General features: G+C 42.9%; 1 long non-coding RNA gene across 1 annotated transcript; it reads right to left on the bottom strand.

The window, feature by feature from the left end:
- Positions 1-1,791: 1,791 nt before the first annotated feature.
- Positions 1,792-20,826, bottom strand: LOC117084209. Its single transcript, XR_004437348.1, has 2 exons — positions 20,782-20,826; positions 1,792-1,887 (listed from the first exon to the last, which is right to left on the bottom strand). It is a non-coding gene; the product is annotated as an uncharacterized LOC117084209 (long non-coding RNA).
- Between the last annotated feature and the right edge of the window lie 965 nt (positions 20,827-21,791).

Genomic DNA, 21,791 nt, shown 5'->3' with positions numbered 1-21,791 from the left:
ATTGTAACTGCCTAAATGTTGATTTACATATCAATATTCTTTTACTGCCATAGCGTGGATGTTTGTTCCCCAAAACCTCATGTAGAAATTTGATCTCCAGTGGTGGAGGTAGGGCCTAATGGGAAGTGTTTGGGTCGTGGGGATGGATCCCGCATGAAAGGTTTGGTGAGTTCTCAGGGTAATGAGCTCTCCTTCTATTAGTTACCACTGGACTGGTTGTTAAAAGGAACCTAGCAGCCAGGCACAGTGACTCATGCCTATAATACCAGGATTTTGGGAAGTTGAGGCGGGCAGATCACCTGAGGTCGGGAGTTCGAGACCAACCTGACCAAAATGGAGAAACCCCATCTCTACTAAAAATACAAAAGTAGCTGGGCATGGTGGTGCATGCCTGTAGTCCCAGCTACTCAGGAGGCTGAGGCAGGAGAATCGCTCGAACCCAAGAGGTAGAGGTTGCGGTGTGCTGAGATTGTACCACTGCACTCCAGCCTGGGCAACAAGAGCGAAACTCCATCTCAAAAAAAAAAAAAAGAAAAGGAACCCAGCACCTTCCCTGCAGGGAACCTAGCACCTTCCCCACCTATCTCCTGCTTCCTCTCTCCCCATATGGACTCTGCACACACTGGCTCCCCTTTACTTCTACCATGAATAGAGGCAACCTGAGCCCTCACCAGATGCCCAGTCTTGAACCTTCCAGCTATCAGAACTGTGAGCTAAGTAAACTGCTTCGTAAAACAAGTTACTTAGCTTTAGTAAATATTCCTTTATAGCAACACTAAACAGACTAAGGCAGTTACCTATCTTTTAAAAATTGAAGAAAAAAGCTGTAAGAATTATCTAATGTAGAGACATGTTCAATTAGTTGAGATACATAGGCTCTTTCTGCTTCCTATTTTATTTTTTGACCACTTAGTACCTAAGTATTTAGTGGGGCTTGTCCTATATTTTGTGAATTTGGTTTTTTTTTTTTTTTTCTGGAAAGAATTTACTGAGCCAAAGGCAAAGTCACACCACACCCAAACTAATAATTTCAGGATATATTTGGACTAGCGACCTAAGTTCAAGCATACCACGTTTAGACCAACGAAGTTAACCTTAATATATAAAGAACTCAGACTGGAGGGAGTGGCTCACACCTGTAATCCTAGCATTTCGGGTAGCCAAGGCGGGTGGATCACTTGAGATCAGGAGTTCAAGACTAGCCTGGCCAACATGGTGAAACCCCATCTCTACTAAAAATAAAAAAGTTAGCCGGGCATGGTGGCACACTCCTGTAATCCCAGCTACTCAGGGAGCTGAGGCTCGAGAATCACTTGAACCCGGGAGGCAGAGGCTGCAATGAACCAAGATCCCGCCACTGCTCTCGAGCCTGGGCAACAGACTTAGTGCGCCTCCCTCTCAAAAAATAAATAAATAAATAAAATAAAAAGAACTCTTATATATAAGAAAAATATTAAGGTGCCAGTAGAAAAATGGGCAGACGGGATGAATGTACAATTCACAGAAAAAATATAAATGCTCAATGAAAGTATGAATATAAATAAATATGAATATGTAAGTTATATAGAAAATCCCTTTTTTTCCCCCGGCCTATCCACCTGGCAAAGAACTTTCTAAATTAATCTGAATTGTGGTGAAGTGGAAGTGAAAATGAGACTCCCACGCTGCTGATGGAAGTTGAAGTTGGTACATTTCCATAGAGTAATTCTAGCATTGCTTGTCTTTGGAATCTTAAAAATGTTCATACCCTATAAGTTTTGACCCCATGAGGGTTTTTTTTTTTTTTTTTCAAGACAGGGTATTGCTCTGTTGCTCAGGCCAGAGTGTAATAACATGATCACGGCTCACGGCATCTTTGACCTCCTTGGGCTCAAGTGATCCTCCCACCTCAGTCTTCCAAGTAGCTGGCACTAACAAGTGCATGCCACCATGCCCGACTAATTTTTTTATTCTGTTTTTGTAGAGACGGGGTCTTAATATGTTGCCTAGGTTGGTCTCAAACTCATGGGCTTACGCTATCCTCTTGCCCCTGCCTCCCAGAGTGCTGGGAGTACACTCATGAGCCACTGTGCCAGGCCCCAGTGATCTTATTTAGGGAATATATCCTAAAGAAATAATAAAATATTTGGTCAAATATTTATATGAAAGGCCATTTTGCACAGTTTTATTTAGGAACAACCCCAACGTTTAATAGTAGGACATTGGTTACATAAATGATGATCTATCATCATAAAATAAAAATTGTGTTATTTATTAATTGAGAAATAATCACAATACAACATGTGAAAAGAGCAGCAAGCTACAAAATGAAATGGAGTGAAGTAAGGAAATACCCATACTCATGCATACATGCTTGCTTATAGAACAGAGATGGGCACAAAATTAACTAAAATTGTAATACAACTTGGTAGATGGAATTGTAGGCAGTTTTTATTTCTTTAACTTTTTCCTTTATATAATTTTATAAATATGTAATTTTTATTATCAGAAGCAGGCATTATTTTAAAAGAATATTTGAAATTGAAAGGCATCACTTATTTTCAGGGTCATTCATGTTTTTTATCTGCAGTTTTACATACATTGAATCATAAGACTTTATATCAAAATTCAACTTGTTTGCACCACCCAGATCAGACTTGTGTACACTAGTTAGTTTAGGCACAAGTGACCGCCACAAAGTGGTAGACTTCAGTTTTCAGGGTGAACCCAGAAGATACTGTGATTGGGCCCCTGACAGGCTCATGGAAGCAGCCCCATTTTGCAGGCATTCTTATGTCCTGCACAGGAGGAAGACACTATGAAAAGGAGCATTCGGACTGGATAGCTCATGTAACCTCACCAGCCTCCTCCCAGTCTGCCTCTGGACACACCGCAGGCAGCCAAATGCAATATAAGATTTTGCCATTAGGTGGTGTAGAGGGCTTGATTAATATTTATAAATTGAACTGTGTAAATCTGTTACTAAATACTTGATAAAATTCGGGGAAAATACCCCTTTCCTAATCATATTCTCTCAGAGAAAAAAAAAATTTCAGACAGGTTATTAGACTGTCCAGCAGAGGTCAGTCTAAATGTATAAAGACCACATTAGTCCAGGGCACTAATGGACAGAATCCATTGACTATTTAGTAAAAATGATCTTGAAATTAGTCTCCTCACAGCAGATTTTCCTTGGATAAGATATTGAAAATACCCTTCTAAAATGGATTTATTGGTTGATAGATACTTGATAGAATATTTTGCAGCCCCTAGTTTGATAATGAATTTCTTATGTGAGCCTAGTATATGTGTTAGTAATACCCAATTGCCTCACAAAAACTGAGCTTCAAAAGATTATGGCAGTTTTCTTAATTAAGGAAAACCCAGAATCTAGGGTTGAGGAGATCAATGGGAAATGAGTTTTTTTATTATTTTTTTGAGACAGGGTATTCCTCTGTTGCCCAGGCTGGAGTACAGTGGCACAGTCATAGCTTACTGCAGCCTTGAACTCCTGGGCTCAAGTAATTCTCCCACCTCACCCTCCCAAGTAGCTAGGACTACAGGTACATGCCACAACACCTGGCTAAGTTTTTAAATTTTTTTGGAGAGATTTGTCTGTTGGCGAGGCTGGTCTCAAACTCCTGGGCTCAAGTGGTCCTCCCACTCAACCTCCCAAAGTGAAATGGTTTCTTAGGTTACTTTCTCTGCTAATAGTCTTTCCAAAAATCCTTCATATTTCATGGGGTTATTTGGGGATTCAAAAAGCCACCCAGAAGCTCCTAGCATATAAAAGGCACTCAGTAAGTGCCACTGCATTTTAGGAAGGTGAGAATTTAGAGAAGAGAACACCACCTGGAGTCTCAGCTTAGCAGTGAATGTAAAAGTATACATAGTGGTTTCCCTTTTCTCAAGTAAGTGGATCTTCAAGTAAATTAGACATTTCCTGGAAATCAGGGGTTGTGTATTTTCACTTCTCTGTATAGCCATAGTGCTCTGTAAGAGTTCACTAACTACTAGTTGAATGGGAACTCATGATGGTTAATAATAGCTCAGTGGAGATGTTCTACAGCTATTTCATACATGCTACTTTGAAGTAGCTCAGCTTTTTTGTGAAGTGAGTGTATATGCCATAGGGAAAAAAAAGTCTCAAATCCATTGCAAGAAAATGATAGGACTTTTGGACACTGAAGGAAAAAGAAAATGAAAAGGAAAATTATATTGAATCCCAAAACATTTTTGTTCCTGTATTATTTTCAAGACAGCTAGGCAGTGGGGAAGCAGTGCATGTGAATGAAGAAGTAGCCCATGACTGAAATAATGCAAATGTAAAGTGATTACAGTAGAACATCATATGACTGTTTTAAGAAAGTAGGAAACCAGTTACTTTTGTGACTGGTTGGCAATTGTGACTGAGAAACCCCGAGAAAACTAACTACTGACTATTACAGAGAGTAAAATACAGACAAAGTATGAATTATCTGATTTTTTTTGGTTGCATTTGCTGCTGCTAATGTGAATAAATGGAATAATGTAGAAAGAAGAAATTGACAATCCTATAAATTTTACTTTTGGAAGAGGTGGAGATAAAAGCATACGCCTTGGATTCTGATCTGACTGGCAGGATTGCCTCTGGCTTTCACTAGATATCTTGACTCTTCCCTCCCTTCCAGGACCCTCTCTTTCAGAAGGGGGCTAGCTAGCCAGTGAACCCTTGACACATTCAGGTTGTGTGGTCACTCTTTGTGTGGTTAGGGAGCTATGAAAGGAACACATAGAAACTCCTGGATCTCCTGTTTCAAAGTTTGAAGGGACCACTTTAAATTTTGATTTAGGGCCTAGAAATACCTGCAGAGATGGCAAGATCCATGATTTTCCTTCTATGCGGTGGTTGCTGGAGCCTGCTCGGTGGAGTGGCTAATCTACAGCCATGTAGTTCACTCCCAAGGCTCACTTCCCTGGTCCCTCCATATTTCCAGGAATTGCCTCCCCATTGCATGGTCAAGTTGGGCTCAAGAAGTCAGACCTGGTTTCGCCTTAGCCCCAGCTTTGCTTGTGCTGTTTCTGCTGTGATGCTCTGTACTCACCCACCCATTTTTGCCGTGTGAAATTGGCTATATGCTTCAAGGCCCAGCTCAATAGTCCCCTCTTCCGTGAAGCCTTCTTTTCTCTGGATGCTCCTGCAGCCCCTGGGGTGCACCACTGTCACAAACTCACAGTGTTCATGGTGAGCTAAATTCCCATCTCCCTCACCATCTTGTCTTGGGAAGGAAGTAATCCAGGAAGGGTTTATATCACAAAAGCTATAGCAGACAATGTTCAACAAGGATGCAGGGTGGACAGATAAGCTACCAAGGATCAGAAGCCCACCCTGATACCTAGGTATTAAGTAAGCCCAGTAGTTCTTAGAGCAATGCTGGGGATGGGGGCTGGTGGGCGTGAGGCCCTGAAATGACTGAAGTTTTATTTCCACATGGCAAAATGAAGGTCAAAATTAAAATTAGGTAGAATTACTGAAAATAAATATTTCTTTCACACTGTTGTGGACTGAGATTTATACTCACTACATTCATCAAACCATTTAATGGTTCGTAGTGCCATCCCTGGCTCCCTACCCTCCATCAGCCACTCCATCTATCCCCTCTCCCCATCACCCTACATTACTTGTGCATTTCAGAATTTTTATGGCTATTTTATTTATTTATTTATTTATTTTGAGACCAAGTTTCCCTCTGTCACCCAGGCTGGAGTGCAGTGGCGTAATCTCGGCTCACTGCAACCTCCTCCTCCCGGGTTCAAGCAATTCTCCTGCCTCAGCCTCCCTAGTAGCTGAGATTACAGGCGCCCGCAACCACGCCCAGCTAATTTTTGTATTTTTAGTAGAGACGCGGTTTCACTATGTTGGTCAGGCCAGTCTCGAACTCCTGACCTCAGTGATCCACCTGCCTCGGCTTCCCAAAGTGCTGTGATTACAGGCGTGAGCCACCGCACCTGGCGGTTATTTTCACTTGATTATTTTTCCATATTAACTTTAGTAGCAAAAAAATCTGATATTTTAATTAGAGTGTGTTTTAAAATAGAGTGTGTTAACAGAAAATCTTAACATTCAGTAAGGCCAACATATCAGGAGACTGTTGCCATTGAAAAAATAGTTGTTACTCAGAGTTCCCAAGAAGAGGTCTCAGGTAGAAAGAGAATGAGAACTAGTGGGCTAAAGCCCTATCGTGATTACTGCAGGAAGAAGGAAGTGAGGCAGGGTAAACAAGTTTAGGATTGGTTTGTTTGAACAATGTTGATATGCTCAGGAATGGTGTAGAGGCTGTCCCTAGCTGTCTGGATATGGGGTGATTAGGCAGGGAGATAGTCTCCCAGAATGTGAGAGCACCATAAAGAGGGCCATGAAGAAGGAAGCTGGGGTTATGAGCTCTGGATTGGTTGGCTTGTGTATGAAAGGCAAGTTGTTTGACCTCTCCATGGTCAGTAAGGCTCAAGCAGGTGAATCGTTTACTGTAACTGGGAATTGTCTAACCTGTGCTGGGCAGTTCTTTCAGGATCATTGAGGCCCAGTTGTCAGTGGGATTTTAAAGTTTTCATTATATTGATCTTACACAATTTTTGTTAAATTTGTTTCTAGATATTAATCTGTTTTGTTGCTATTTAGTGGCATTGGCAGGTACTTCCAAAACAATGCTAAATGGCATTGGTGGGCATGCACCACTTTCCTTCTAGGTGTTTTAGAATCAGTATGTCATTTATCTACTTTCCTCCTTCCGGAGGAGTAAAAGATGACAAGAAAACCTCCCTATTAGGAGTTAGTGAGGCTGCAGGGTTTGAATTTCTTTCCCAAAAATACATGACAAGATCAAAAAAGAATACCTACTACCATTTCCAAATTGGGGCTTGTGGTCACCTGCAATGACAAGTGACTTATTGGCAATTAACCCTCAATCAGGGCTAGTTGAAATGCTAGTCAATTATTTGTTGCCTAAACCACCTTCCTTCATAGCATCGAGACCAATGACAAAGGCAAACATATTGAGAAAGCTGCTTCTCTGTAGTCTTCACCTTCAAAATCTCAGACCAGAAAAGAGGGAGAAGGTGGCACAAGATGACTGAATAGGAGCTTCCACCAATTGTCCTCCTTGCAGAAGCACCAAGTTTAACTATCCACACAAAGCACCTTCATAAGAACCAAAAATAAGGTGAGAAATCACAGTACCTGTTTTTAACTTCCTATCACTGAAAGAGGCACTGAAGAGAGTAGGAAAGATAGTCTTGAATTGCCGATGCCACCCCTCCCCCATGCCCCAGCAGTGGTTGTGTGGCATGCAACCAGCAGTGGTTGTGTGGCATGGAGAGAATCTGCATTTAGGGGAGGAAGAGTGCAGTAATTGTGGCATGGAGAGAATCTGTGCATTTAGGGGAGGAAGAGTGCAGTAATTGTGGGACTTTGTATTGGAACTTAGTGCTGCTGTGTCACAGCAGAAAGCATCATGAGGAAGAATTCAGCTGGTGTCCATGGAGTCCTAGCCAGAAGGGCCAAAGTGCTTTGGGGTCCTAAATAAACTTGAAAGGCAGTGTAAACCAGAATGGCTTCAATTCCTGGGCAAGTCTTGATGCTGTGCTGGGCTTGGAGCCAGTAGACTTCAGGGGCACACAGTCCAGTGAGACACCAGCTGGGGTGGCCAAAGGAGTGCTTATACCACCCCTTCCCCTGCCCCAGGCAGCACAGCTCACAGCTCTAGGAGAGACTCATTCCTTCTGTCTAAGGAGAGGGAAGAGTAAAGAGGACTTTGTCTTGCAACTTGGATACCAGCTCAGCCACAGTAGGGTAGGGCACCCATTCTAGGCCCTAGGTCTTTGATGACATTTCTAGACATACCTGAGCCAGAAGGGAACCCACTGCCTTGAAGGAAAGGACCCAATCCTGGCAGGATTCATCACCTGCTGACGAAAGAGCCCTTGGGCCCTGAATAATCAGCAGTAGTAGCCAGGTGGTACATGTCATGGGCCTTGGGTGAGACTCAGATGTGCTGGCTTCCGGTATGATCCAGCACATTCCTAGCTGTGGTGGCTATGGAGGGAGACTCCTTCTTGAGAAAAGGAGAGGGAAAAGTTAAGGTGACTTTGTCTTGTAGCTTAGGTACCAATTCAGCCACAGTGAATAGAGCACCAAGCAGGCTCTTGGAGTTCCCAGTATCAGTCCTTGGCTCTTGGATGGCAATCCTGGTCCTGCCCTGGGCCAGTGGGGAGCCCAGTGACCTGGAGGGAGAGTCCCAGGCCTAGCGGCGTTCATCACAAGCTGACTGAAGAGGACTTCAACCTTGGGTGAACATTGACAGTGGCCAGGCAGTAGTTGCTGTGTGCCTGGGGTGGTGGTGACAACAGAGAGACTCCTCTCTTTGTGGAAATGGGAAGGAAGAGTGGGAAGGACTTTGTCTTGTGACTTGGGTGCCAGCTCAGCCTCAGTAAAATAGTGAACCAGGTAAATTTCAAAGTTTCTGACTCCAGATCCTGTTCCCGGATGACATCTCTGGACCTAGTCAAGGCAAAGGGGAACTCACTGCCCTAAAGGGAAGGACACAAGCCTGGCTGACTTTGTCCAGCTGATTATAGAGCCTTAGAGCCTCGAGTGAACATACACAGTAGCCAGGTAGTGGTTACCGTGGGCCTTGGGCGAGACCCAGTGCTGTGCTGGCTTCAGGTCTGAGCCAGTGCAGTCCCAGTGGTGGTGGCCATAGGTGTGCTTGTGTCATCTCTCCCCCAGCACCAGGCAGCTCAGCACAGAAGATTACATTTGTTTGGGAGAAAGTAAAGTAAGAGAACAAGAGTCTAGGCCTGGGAATTCAGAGAATTCTTCTGGATCTTATCCAAGAGCACCAAGGTCTTGGGATTACACAGCATTACTGGGCATGGGGTACCCCCTAATGCAGATATGGCTGTAGCAGCCAAAAATTTGGATCACAACACCCAATTACCTTCAAATGCCTGGAAAGCCTTCCCAAGAAAGATAGGTACAAACAAGCCCAGACTGTGAAGACTACAATAAATACCTGTATTAGTTCATTTTCATGCTGCTAGTAAAGACATACTGGAGACTGGGAAGAAAAAGAGGTTTAATTGGACTTACAGCTCCACATGGCCAGGGAGTCCTCAGAATTGTGGGAGGCAAAAGGCACTTCTTACATGGTGGCGGCAAGAGAAAATGAGGAAGAAGCAAAAACGGAAACCCCTGATAAACCCATCAGATCTCCTGAGACTTACTATCACGAGAATAGCACAGGAAAGACTGGCCCCCATGATTAAATCACCTCCCCCGGGGTCCCCCCCAAAACGTGGAAATTCTGGGAGATACAATTCAAGTTCAGATTTGGAGGGGGGACACAACCAAACCATATCATTCTGCCCCTGGCCCCTCCAAATCTCATGTCCTCAAATTTCAAAACCATGCCTTCCCAAGAGTCCCCCAAAGTCTTAACTCGTTTCAGCATTAACCCAAAAGTCCACAGTCCAAAGTCTCATCTGAGACAAGGCAAGTCCCTTCTGCCTATGAACCTGTAAAATCCAAAGCAAGCTAGGTACTTCCTAGATACAATGGAGGTAGAGGCATTGGGTAAATACAGCCATTCCAAATGGGATAAATTGGCCAAAACAAAGGGACTACAGGGCCTATGCAAGTCCTAAATCCAGTGGGGCCATCAAATTTTAAAGCTCCAAAATGATCTCCTATGACTCCAGGTTTCACACCCAGGTCACACTGATGCAAGAGGTGAGTTCCCATGGTCTTGGGCAGCTCAGCTCCTGTGGCTTTGCAGGGTACGGCCTCCGTCCTGGTCATTTTCATGGGCTGGCGTTCAGTGTCTGTGGCTTTTCCAGGTACATGGTGCAAGCTGTCAGTGGATCTACTGTTCTGGGGTCTGGAGGATGGTGGCCCTCTTCTCACAGCTCCATTACGCAGTGCCCCAGTAGGGACTCTGTGTGGGGCCTCTGACCACACATTTCCCTTCTGCACTGCCCTAGCAGAGGTTCTCCATGAGGGCCCCGCCCCTGCAGCAAACTTTTGCCCGGGCATCCAGGCATTTCCATACATCTTCTGAAATCTAGGCAGAGGTTCCCAAACCTCAGTTCTCGACTTATGTGCACCCACAGGCTCAACACCATGTGGAAGCTGCCTTGGCTTGAGGCTTCCACCCTCTGAAGCCACAGCCCGAGCTGTATGTTGGCCCCTTTAAGCCATGGCTGGAGCCGCTGGGGCACAGGGCATAAAGTCCCTAGGCTGCACGCAGCACAGGGATCCTGGACCTGGCCCACGAAACCACTTTTTCCTCCTTGGCCCTTCAGGCATGTGATGGGAGGGGCTGCTGCGAAGTTCTCTGACATTGCCTGGAGACATTTTCCCCATGGTCTTGGGGATTAACGTTAGGCTTCTTCCAAATTGTGCAAATTTGTGCAGTTGATGTGATTTCTTTCTCCCCAGAAAATGGGTTTTTCTTTTTTATTGCACAGCCAGGCTGCACATTTTCCAAACTTTTATGCTCTGCTTCCCTTATAAAAGTGAATGGCTTTAACAGCACCCAAGTCACCTCTTAAATGCTTTGCTGCTTAGAAATTTCTTCTGCCAGATACCCTAAATCATCTCTCTCAAATTCAAAGTTCCACAAATCTCTAGGGCAGGGGCAAAATGTTGCCACTCTCTTTTTTAAAACTTAACAAGAGTCACCTTTGCTCCAACAAGTTAATCCGCTCCATCTGAGACCACCTCAACCTGAATTTTATTGTTCATATCGCTGTCAGCATTTTGGACAAAGCTATTCTACACGTCTCTAGGAAGTTCCAGACTTTACAGCATTTTATTGTCTTCTGAGCCCTTCAAACTATTTCAATCTCTGCCTGTTACCCAGTTCCAAAGTCACTTTCACATATTTGGGTATCTTTTCAGCAACACCCCACTCTACTGGTACCAAGTTACTGTATTAGTTCATTTTCATGCTGCTTGTAAAGACATACCTGAGTCTGGGAAGAAGAAGAGGTTTAGTTGGACTTACAGTTCCACATGGTGGGGGAGGCCTCAGAATCATGGTGGGAGGTGAAAAGGCACTTCTTACATGGTGGCAGCAAGAGAAAATGAGGAAGAAGAAAAAGCAGAAACCCCTGATAAACCCATCAGATCTTGTGAGACTTATTCACTATCACGAGAATAGCATGGGAAAGACCAGCCCCCATGATTCAATTACCTCGCCCTGGGTCCCTCCCACAACATGTGAGAATTCTGGGAGATACAATTCAAGTTGAGATTTGGGTGGGGATACAGCCAAACCATATCAGTACCTGATTCTTCAATGTGAATGCCCTGATGAACATCCACAAGCATCAAGACCATCCAGGAAAACATGACCTCACCAAACTGACTAAAGCACTAGGGACCAATCCCAAAGAGACAGAGATATGTGACCTTTCAGACAGAATTCAAAATAGCTGTTTTGAGGAAAGTCAAAGAAATTCAAGATAACACAGAGAAGGAATTCAGAATCTTTTCAGATAAATTTAGCAAAGAAATTGAAATGATTTAATAGAATCAAGCAGAAATTCTGGATTTGAAAAATACTGTTGACATGCTGAAGGATGTATCAGTCTCTTAATAGAATTGATGATAAAGAAGAAATTAGTAAGCTTGAAGAATTAGTAAGCTTGAAGAGAAGCTATTTGAAAATACATGGTCAGAGGAGACCAAAAAAAAAAAAAAAAAAAGAATAAAGAATGAAGCATGTCTACAAAATCTAGAAAATAGCATCAAAAGTGCAAATCTAAGAGTTATTGGCCTTAAAGTCCAGGTGCGGGTGGCTCACGTCTGTAATCCCAGCACTTCAGGAGGCTGACGCAGGTGGATGATGAGGTCAGGAGATCGAGACCATCCTGGCCAACACAGTGAAACCCTGTCTCTACAAAAAAAAAAAAAAAAATTGGCCGGGCATCGTGGTACATGCCTGTAGTCCCAGTTACTCGGGAGACTGAGGCAGGAGAATCCCTTGAACCCAGGAGTTAGAGGTTGCAGTGAGCCGAGATTGCGCCACTACACTCCAACCTGGGTGACAAAGTGAGACTCTGTCTCAAAAAAAAAAAAAAAAAAAAGTTATTGGCCCTAAAGAGGAGGTAGAGAGAGAGATGAGGGTAGAAAGTTTATTCAAGAGGATAATAACAGAAAGCCTCCCAAACCTAGAGAAAGATATTAATATTCAGATACAAGAAGGTTATAGACTACCAAGCAGATTTAACCTAAGGAAGGCTACCTCAAGGCATTTAATAATTAAACTCCCAAACATCAAGGATAAGGAAATCATCCTAAAAGCAAGAGAGAAGAAACAGTATACAATGCTGCTCCAATATGTCTGGCAGCAGACTTTTCAGTGGAAACCTTACAGGCCAGGAAAAAGAGTGACATGACACATTTCAAGTGCAGAAGGAAAAAACTTTTACTGTAGAATAATATAACCATCATAAATTTCCTTCAACCATGAAGAAGAAATACTTTCCCAAACAAAAGCTGAGGGGATTCGTCAACACCAGACCTGTCCTACAAGAAATGCTAAAGGGAGTTCTTCAGTCTGAAAGAAAAAGACTTTAATGAGCAATAAGAAATTATCTGAAGCTAGCCGGGCGCAGTGGCTCACGCTTGTAATCCCAGCACTTTGGTAGGCTGAGGCAGGCAGATCACAAGTTCAGGAGATTGAGACCATCCTGGCTAACACGGTGAAACCCCGTCTCTACTAAAAATACCAAAAAAAAAATTAGCTGGGCGTGGTGGCAGACCTCTGTAGTCCTAGCTACTTGGGAGGCTGAGGCAGGAGAATGGTGTGAACCCAGGAGGCAGAGCTTGCAGTGAGCCAAGATTTGCACCACTGCACTCCAGCCTGGGTGACAAAGCGAGACTCCATCTCTCAAAAAAAAAAGAAATTATCTGAAGCTGCAAAATTCACTGTTAATAATAAATACACAGAAAAACACAGACTATTATAACACTATAATTGTGGTGTGTGAACTCATATCTTAAGGAGAAAGACTAAACGATGGACAAGTCAAAAATGGCCAGGCACAGTGGCTCTTTCCTGTAATCCCAGCACTTTGGGATGCCAAGGTAGACAGGTCGCTTGAGCCCAAGGGTTCAAGACCGTTCTGGGCAACATAGTGAAACCCCGTCACTACAAAAAAATACAAAAAGATTAGTCGGGTGTAGTGGCATGTGCCTGCAGTTTCAGCTACTCAGGAGGCTGAGGTGGGAGTCACCTGAGCCCTGGAGTTGAGGCTACAGCCAGCCTGGGTGTTGAGTGAGACCCTACTTCGAAACAAAACAGTAACTGCAACAACTTTTCAAGACAGAGAGAGTAAAATAAGTGATAAATTAAAACAACAAAAAATGAAAACTAGGGAGAAGAAAACTAGGGAGAAGAAGTGTAGAGATTTTTTATTTTTATTTCCCACACTACACTCATGTAAGAAGTGTAGCATTTTAATTAGTTTTCTCTTTGCTTGTTTATACAAGTGTTAAGTTATCATCAGTTTAAAGAAATGGGTTATAAGATATTATTTGCAAGCTTCACGGTCACCTCAAATAAAAAAAAATACAATAGATAACACAAACAATAAAAAGCAAGAAATTAAAACGTACCACCAGAGAAAATCACCTTCACTAAAAGGAAAACAGGAAGGAAGGAAAGAAGGAAGAGAAGATCACAAAACAACCAGAAAATAAGTCATTACTTATCAATAATAAATTGAATGTAAATGGACAAAACTTTCCAATTTTTAAGCATAGAGTAGTTGAATGGATTTAAAAAAAGACCCAATGATCTGTTGCCTACGAGAAACACACTTAACCTATAAAGACACTCATAGACAAAATAAAGGGATGGAAAGAGATATTCCATGCAAATGGAAACCAAAAAAGAGCAGGAGTAGCTATACCTATATCAGACAAAATAGAGTTCAAGACAAAAACTGTAAAAAGAGACCAGATTATTATATAATTATAGAGGAATCAATTAAACAAAAGGATATAAGTACATATGTACCCAATACTGGAGCACCCAGATATATAAAGCAAATATTATTAGAGTTAAAGAGAGAGATAGACCCCAATATAATAATAGTGGGAGACTTCAACACTCCACTTTCAGCATTGGACAGATCATCCAGACAGAAAACAAAGTAACATTGACCAAATGGACCTAATAGATACTTGTAAAACATTTCATGCAGTGGCTGCAGAATACACGTTCTTCTCCTCAGCACATAGATTATTCTCAAGCATAGACCATATGTTAGGCCACAAAACAAGTCTTAAAACATTAAAAAAAAACCTGAAATAATATCAAGTGTCTTCCCTGATCTCAGTGGAACAAAACTAGAAATCAATAATGAGGAATTTTGGAAACTATACAAACACATGGAAATTAAACAATATGTGCCTGAGTAACCAGTGGGTCAATGAGGAAATAAAGAAGGAAACTGCAAAAATTATTGAAACACAGCTAATGTGATAATGGAAACACAGCACACCAAAACCTATGGAATATAGCAAAAGCAGTGCCAAGAGGGAATTTTATAGCTCTAAGTGCCTACATCAAAAAAGTAGAAAAACTGGCTGGGCACAGTGGCTCACGCCTGTAATCCCAGCACTCTGGGAGGCTGAGGTGGGCAGATCACCTGGCCAACATGATGAAACCCTGTCTCTACTAAAAATACAAACAACAACAACAACAAAAAAACGCTGGGTGTAGTGGCACGTGCTGTAATCCCAACTACTTGGGAGGCTGAGGCAGGAGAATCACTTGAACCCAGGAGATAGAGGTTGCAGTGAGCCAATATCGCACCACTGTACTCTAGCCTGGGTGACAGAGCAAGACTCCATCTCAAAAAAAAAAAAAAAGAGAAAATAGAAAAACTTAAACAACCTAACAATACATCTTAAAGATTTAGCAAAGCAAGAGCAAACCAAACTTAAGATTAGTAGAAGAAATAATAAAGATCAGAGCAGAAATAAATGTGATTGAAATAAAACAATGCAAAAGATCAACAAGACAGTTTTTTAAAAGATAAAATCCTTTCACTAGATTAAAAAAGAAGAGCAGACCCAAATAAATCAGAGATGAAAAAGGAGACATTACAACTGATAGCACAGAAATTCAAGGGATCATTAGAGGCTACTATGAGCAACTATATGACAAGAAATTGGAAAACCCAGAAGAAATGGATAAATTCCTAGGCACATACAACCTACCAAGATTGAACCATAAGTAATACCCCACAAGCACAGGCAACCAAAGCAAAACTAGACAAATGGAGTCACATCAAGTTAAAAAGCTTCTGCACAGCAAAGGAAACAAAGTGAAGAGACAACCCACAGACTGGGAGAAAATATTTGCAAACTACCTATCAGAATATATAAGGAGCTCAAACAGCTCTATAGGGGAAAAAATCTAATACAATTAAAAAATGGGCAAGAGATCTGAACAGACATTTCTCAAAATAAGTCATACACAAAGGAAACAGGTATATGAAAAGGTGCTCAATATCATGGTCATCAGAGAAATACATATGAAAACTGCAATGATCTGTTATCTCACCCCAGTTAAAATGGCTTTTATTCAAAAGATAGGCAATAACAAATGCTGGAGAGGATGTGGAGAAAAGGAAACCCTTGTACACTGTTGGTGGAATATAAATTAGTACAGCCATACTATGGAGAGCAGTTTGGAGGTTCCTCAAAAAACTGAAAATAGAGGGCCGGGCACGGTGGCTCATGTCTATAATCTCAGCACTTTGGGAGGCTGAGGAGGAGAGATCGCTTTAGCTCAGGCATTTGAGACCAGCCTGGGAAATACGGCAAAACCCTGTCTCTACAAAAATACAAAAAAAAAAAAAAATTAGCCAGGCATGGTGGTACACGCCTGTAGTCCCAACTATTCAGGAGACTAAGGATGGGGTATTGCTTGAGCCCAAGAGGTCGAGGCTATGGTGAGCCGAGACTGTGCCACTGCTCTCCTGCCTAGGTGACAGAGCAAGACCCTGTCTCAAAAAAAAAAAAGAAAAGAAAAGAAAAAAGAAAAAAAAAAGAAAACAACTAAAAATAAGCTAGAATATGATCCAGCAACCCACTCCTAGGCTTATACCCAAAAGAAAGGAAATCAGTACATTGAAGTGGTATCTGCACTCCCATGTTTATTGTAGCACTGTTCACAGTAGCCAAGTTCTGGAAACAACCTAAGTGTCCATCAGCAGATGGATGGATAAAGAAAATGTGGTACATGTACACAATGGAGTACTATTCAGTCATAAAAAGAATGAGAACCTGTCATTTGCAATAACATGGATGGAATTGGAGGTCATTATGTTAAGTGAAATAAGCCAGGCACAGAAAGGCAAACTTCACATATTCTCACTTATTGGTGGGAGCTAAAAATTAAAACAATCGAGCTCATGGACATAGAAAGTAAAAGGATGGTTACCAGAGGCTGGCGACAGTAGTCAGGAGAGGGGGCAGTGGAGATGGTTAATAGGTACAAAAAAATAAAAAGAATGAATAAGACCTAGTATTTGATAGCACAACAGGATGACTGTAGTCAACAATTGTACATTTTACAGTAACCGGAAGAGTATACTTTGATTGTTTGTAACAAAAAGGATAAATATGTGAGGTGATGGATGCCCCATTTACCCTGATGTGATTATTATGCATTGTATGCCTGTATCAAAATATCTCATGTACTCCATAAATTTAGACACCTATGTGCCTACAATTTTTTTTTTTTTTTTTTTTGAGACGGAGTCTTGCTCTGTCGCCCAGGCTGGAGTGCAGTGGCCGGATCTCAGCTCACTGCAAGCTCCGCCTCCGGTGTTTACGCCATTCTCCTGCCTCAGCCTTCCAGGTAGCTGGGACTACAGGCGCCCGCCACCTCGCCCGGCTAGTTTTTTTGTATTTTTTTAGTAGAGACGGGGTTTCACCATGTTAGCCAGGATGGTCTCGATCTCCTGACCTTGTGATCCGCCCGTCTCGGACTCCCAAAGTGCTGGGATTACAGGCTTGCGCCACCGCGCCCGGCATGCCTACAATTTTTTAAAAAACTTCAGACCAGCTTCCTCTTGATGAGTCAGCAGATGACCTTTTCTCTCCTCGCCTTCCCCACTGTGATGTGTGTATGGTTGGGGGCACCATTAGGGAGGGCATTTCTGTCGTCCAGGTCCTCTGCAAAGTAGATGCCAAGGTAGGATTAAATACATGAGGGACTTTATTAAGGGAAATGCCTCTGTGAGAGAAAACAGAAGAGCTGGAAAAGGCTGACAGCCATCAGGCTGCAATGCAGGTCACACCCCAGTGAGGAGAGAGGGTAGCAAGGATGGGCAGAAGCATTCTGGCTGGGTGCCATCTGAGGAGAATTTGGCAAGGCTTCTATCAGAGGAGTCCCATGCCTCCCAGGAACAGGCCCACCTTCGTATTTCTACTGGAGATTGGAGAGGAGCAGCACAATGCCTAGGAAATGTGGCCTCAGCATAAATGTGGGTGACAGATTTCAGAGAGTGGCATCTGGGGCTCTTGGTCAGTCATGTTCCTGTGGTTGGAGACAGATTCTCATGGCTGCACAGGTACTTTCTGGAGGTCTCTTTGCCACTGCCTTTAGACTGTTAGAACTGAAAAATTGGGAGGTGAAGTTTGCTTAGCAGCACTTAAAATCTAAGGATCTGACCCAAGTCCATCTGCTTTTCTCCTTCTTTGACGGACAGATGGTATGTCGGAAAGTGTTGAGTGTGATAAGCCGGAGTTTCTATTCTGGCTCTGCTTTGGGTTTTACAACCTCTCTGAACCTCAGTTTCCTCATCTCTATAATGTGGGTTCCAGAATGCCTAACTCTATGGAGCTAAGACCATATGCTGTTTATAGAAATGCTTAGTATGAAACCTGGCACCAAATAGCTCCTTGAAAAACATAAGCCCCTCTTCCTTTGTTCCCTCTTTATGCCTCTGGTCCCCAACCCTCATAGAGTACAGGATGAGGAGAAAGCTAGCTTTGCTCCATCGTGGAATCCTCTGTTAGGCAAGTCCCTACATCCATATGGTTACCATGTGCCATTGACATCTTGTCTGTTGCCCACTGGAGAATTGGCTGCAGCTGGCGTTTAATTCGGCCACCTTCCTTCCCATCTCAACACAGAGCTGGGTTGTCAGTGTCAGTGCAGGAAAGAGCACATTCATTTCGACCCAACTGAATTAGCCAGGCCAGTCGGCAGCCAGGAAGTCATGTGCTGCTTTCCCGAACCAAATAGAAATTATTTTTAGATTATTCACTGTTTGGTATTGTCCATACCACAGCTCCCTCCTATTACAGCACATCAGAGAAAATTGGCTGCAGCCAATTAATGGATATTTAGCAAACCATGTGCCAGTCCTGGGCCTCTGTGTTCTCATTTGTGAGAAGAGTGGTTGAAATTGACCCATAGTTCTCAACCCTGGCGGCACATTGAAATCACCTGGGGAGCTTTAAAAAATCCTGATTCCCAAGTCACACCTCAGACCAATTACCTCAGAATCTCTAGAGTGGGCCCCAGGCATCAGTATTTTTTAAAGCTCTCCAGATGATTCCAGTGTGCAGCCCAGTTTGAGAACCAGTGAAGGAGGATTTCAAAGCTTTCTTCCATCTCTAATTCCAGGGATGATGATCTGGAAAAGGGTATAGTCTACTTCTAATTTAACTCATTGAAATAGGAGTTACAAGAATGAGTATTCCGGCAATGTTATAATTTTATATTCTCAGGTTCCCTGTTCCTAATCATGTTTCTGTTTGGCATCTTGGTCACTCAGTGTTTAGATTCATAAATAATACTTTTTTCTATATACATTTGTTTACTTCATGTATCTGCCATTCTTTGTTTTCACTTATGTTTGTTGCAGGTGTACATTTCACAGAATTGGTAAACTTTATTACTCTGTAATAGAAATTAGCTCCTCAACTCCATTCCCACTTAGTATTTAAGTGTACAGCTCAGTGAATTTTTCATATATATGTGCCCATGTAACCACCACCCAGATCAAGGTATAGGGCACTGCCAGCAATCCAGAAGGCTCCCTCATGTCCTCTCCAGCCAACCCATCCATCCCCCAGAACTATTACTCTTCTGACTTCTATCACTAGGGGTTAAACTCAAGTCTCTTTTGAGTAAGTGTTTAATTTAGTCTCATTCCTCTCCCTTGTTTTCTTCTTCTTTGGGGACGACCTAATTTTCAGGGGTCTTATTACCATCCTGCCATCAGGGCAGAGTTCTTCTTCAAGAATGACTGATTCAGCAATCCATGTATATGCAACAAATTATCCCAAACCAGAGTGACTAAATCCAAGAAATTATTCTCTCACATTTTGTGGGTTGACTGGATTCAGTGGTTCTGCTTATCCCGCTTGAGCTATCTTATGCAGCTGTGGGCAGATGGCAGCTAAAGCTGGGTCCTCTTGAGGACAGCAGTGGGCTGGAAGGCCTGAGTTGCTTGCCTTCTTCACTTTGAGAAAATGAAAATGAACTTGGGCTAAGAATGTAAAAAAAAAAAAATCTACCTAAATAGGCATCAGGCTGGAATAACAGATGCAGATTAACATGGTTTGAATCTGTGTCTCCACCAAATCTCATGCTGAATTGTAATCCCCCCGTTGGAGATGGTGGGAGGTGATTGGCTCATGGGGGCAGAGTTCTCATAAATGGGTTAGCATCATCCCCTTGGTGCTGTTCTCATGATGGTGAGTGAGTGAATTATTGTGAGATCTGGTTGTTTAAAAGTGTGTGGTGCCCCACTCTCTCTTCCTCCTGCTCTGGCCATGTAAGACATGTCTACTTCCCCTTCACCTTCTGCCATAATAGATTTCCTTAGGCCTTCCCAGAAGCCAAGAAGATGGCAGCATCTACGCTTCCTCTACAGCCTGCAGAACCATCAGCCAGTTGAACCTCTTTTCTTTATATATGACCCAGTGTCAAGTATTTCTTTATAGCAGTGTGAGAGTGGACTAATACATGGATAAAGCCAGATGTGAAGTTAACAGGAGGAAATTTTTCATCCAGAGGCACACTGCAGCTATAAGTGGCTAACACCTGCCTTTCTTATTCAGTGAGAAGCTTTGTTTTCTAAAATCATAGATCATTCGAAACTTTTATAAGTAAGAATGACATACTTCACTTTTGCCTGGAGGAGCTAAGTCACTTTGGAACAGAGAAACAGTTTTAATTTGCAACTCAGATGCAGAGGGTTTTCTGGACACAGCATTCTACATCTATCATAGCTTTCTAATATACAAGGAAGCAGCATCTCCTTCATAGTCCACAGCTGATGTTGAAACCTTTACACAGAGCCTGCTTTACTTTGAGACCATCAACACTCAGATTCAATACTAAAAATCAGTGAATTGTGTAGTCTAAAATGGTGACTTACGTGAATTTATGGTCTGTGGAATATGGCATCTCAATTTGTTAAAATGACAGACATTAAAAGACTTGGAATGTTGTATATGGCTTTGCATCTGTTGGCACTTCCGGGGCCAGTATTGTCTTGTTACTTGACTCCCAGCAGATCTCCATTGCTTCAGTGTGTAGCTGGGCTAGTATACTAAGGTTCCCTCATGCCCCTCATCCCTCACCTTCTGGTCTATACCCACCTCATCCTTCTTTTATTATTTTTTTTTGTCAAGATTGGGTCTCGCTCTGTTGCCCAGGCTGGAGTGCAGTGGCACGATCTCAGCTCACTGCAACCTCGACCTCCCAGGTTCAAGTGACCCACATCAGTCTCCTTAGTAGCTGGAACTACAGGCATGTGCCACCATGCCCAGACAATTTTTGTATTTTTTGTAGAGACTGGGTTTCGCCATGTTGTCCAGGCTGGTCTCAAACTCCTGGTCTCAAGTGATCCGCCTGCCTCGGTCTCTCAGATTTCTGAGATTACAGGCATGAGCCACTGCAGCTGCCCCCCACTCATTTTTCTTGAGTCCCTTTCTCATCTGTATAAGGCATATATATTCTTCAAACGCTTTGTGTGAAAATTGTTTGACTCTTAATGTAACTTTTGAGTTTTGTTGATGACTTCAATTTATAGAACAATTTTTCAGTTCAAAAACAAGCAAAAAAAGATCTACTTCATTTAAATTCCACCTTTCCCCCAAATCCTGTACTAACTCCACATTACATTTATTTGGCAAGCTGCCTCATGGTTCCTCTGGGCTGCTGTCTCCCTCATTGCAATGGGTGAATAAACCTGATTTTGTCAGACTTCTGATTTGTTTCTGACAGCCTTAAACTGATTGGTCCAGGACAACTGTGGCCCCTTGGTACTCCTCCATGTGGTCTCTCTCCAGTAGGGTACCTGGTTTTTCTCATGAGGGCAAAAGTAAAAGCTGCCAGATCTGGAACTGGCACAGTGTCACTTCTGCTGCATTCTAATGGTTACAACAAATGACAGGACCAAGCCAGGTTCAGTGTGCGAGGGGACTACACAGGAATGTGACCACTGGGAGGTGTGGTTGACTGGGGGCCACCTTTGGAGACCAGCTACTGTAATTGTCCCCTCTCCTCATGGAGTTCCCATCCTGAGGCTCCACTTCTAATTTGCTAATGGATCTACTCTTTGCAAACAGGACTCTTCCAGTTTGCCATCTGCTCAGCCCCTTCCACATCCTTGTGGGGACATGGGAAGTTTCTGGCAACCTTCTTCATACTATGCTGGGATGTACAGATCTCTGCAGGTCTCAGGCCCGTCTGCCTGGACTTCTCCCTCAAACACCGGAATGCTGCCAC

This window comes from Trachypithecus francoisi, unplaced genomic scaffold (assembly GCF_009764315.1).
Source record: "Trachypithecus francoisi isolate TF-2019V2 unplaced genomic scaffold, Tfra_2.0 Lachesis_group0, whole genome shotgun sequence".
Classification (NCBI taxonomy): Eukaryota; Metazoa; Chordata; class Mammalia; order Primates; family Cercopithecidae; genus Trachypithecus; species Trachypithecus francoisi.
Note: the sequence above shows the minus strand (reverse complement) of the source record. Positions and strands in the feature narration are given on the sequence as shown.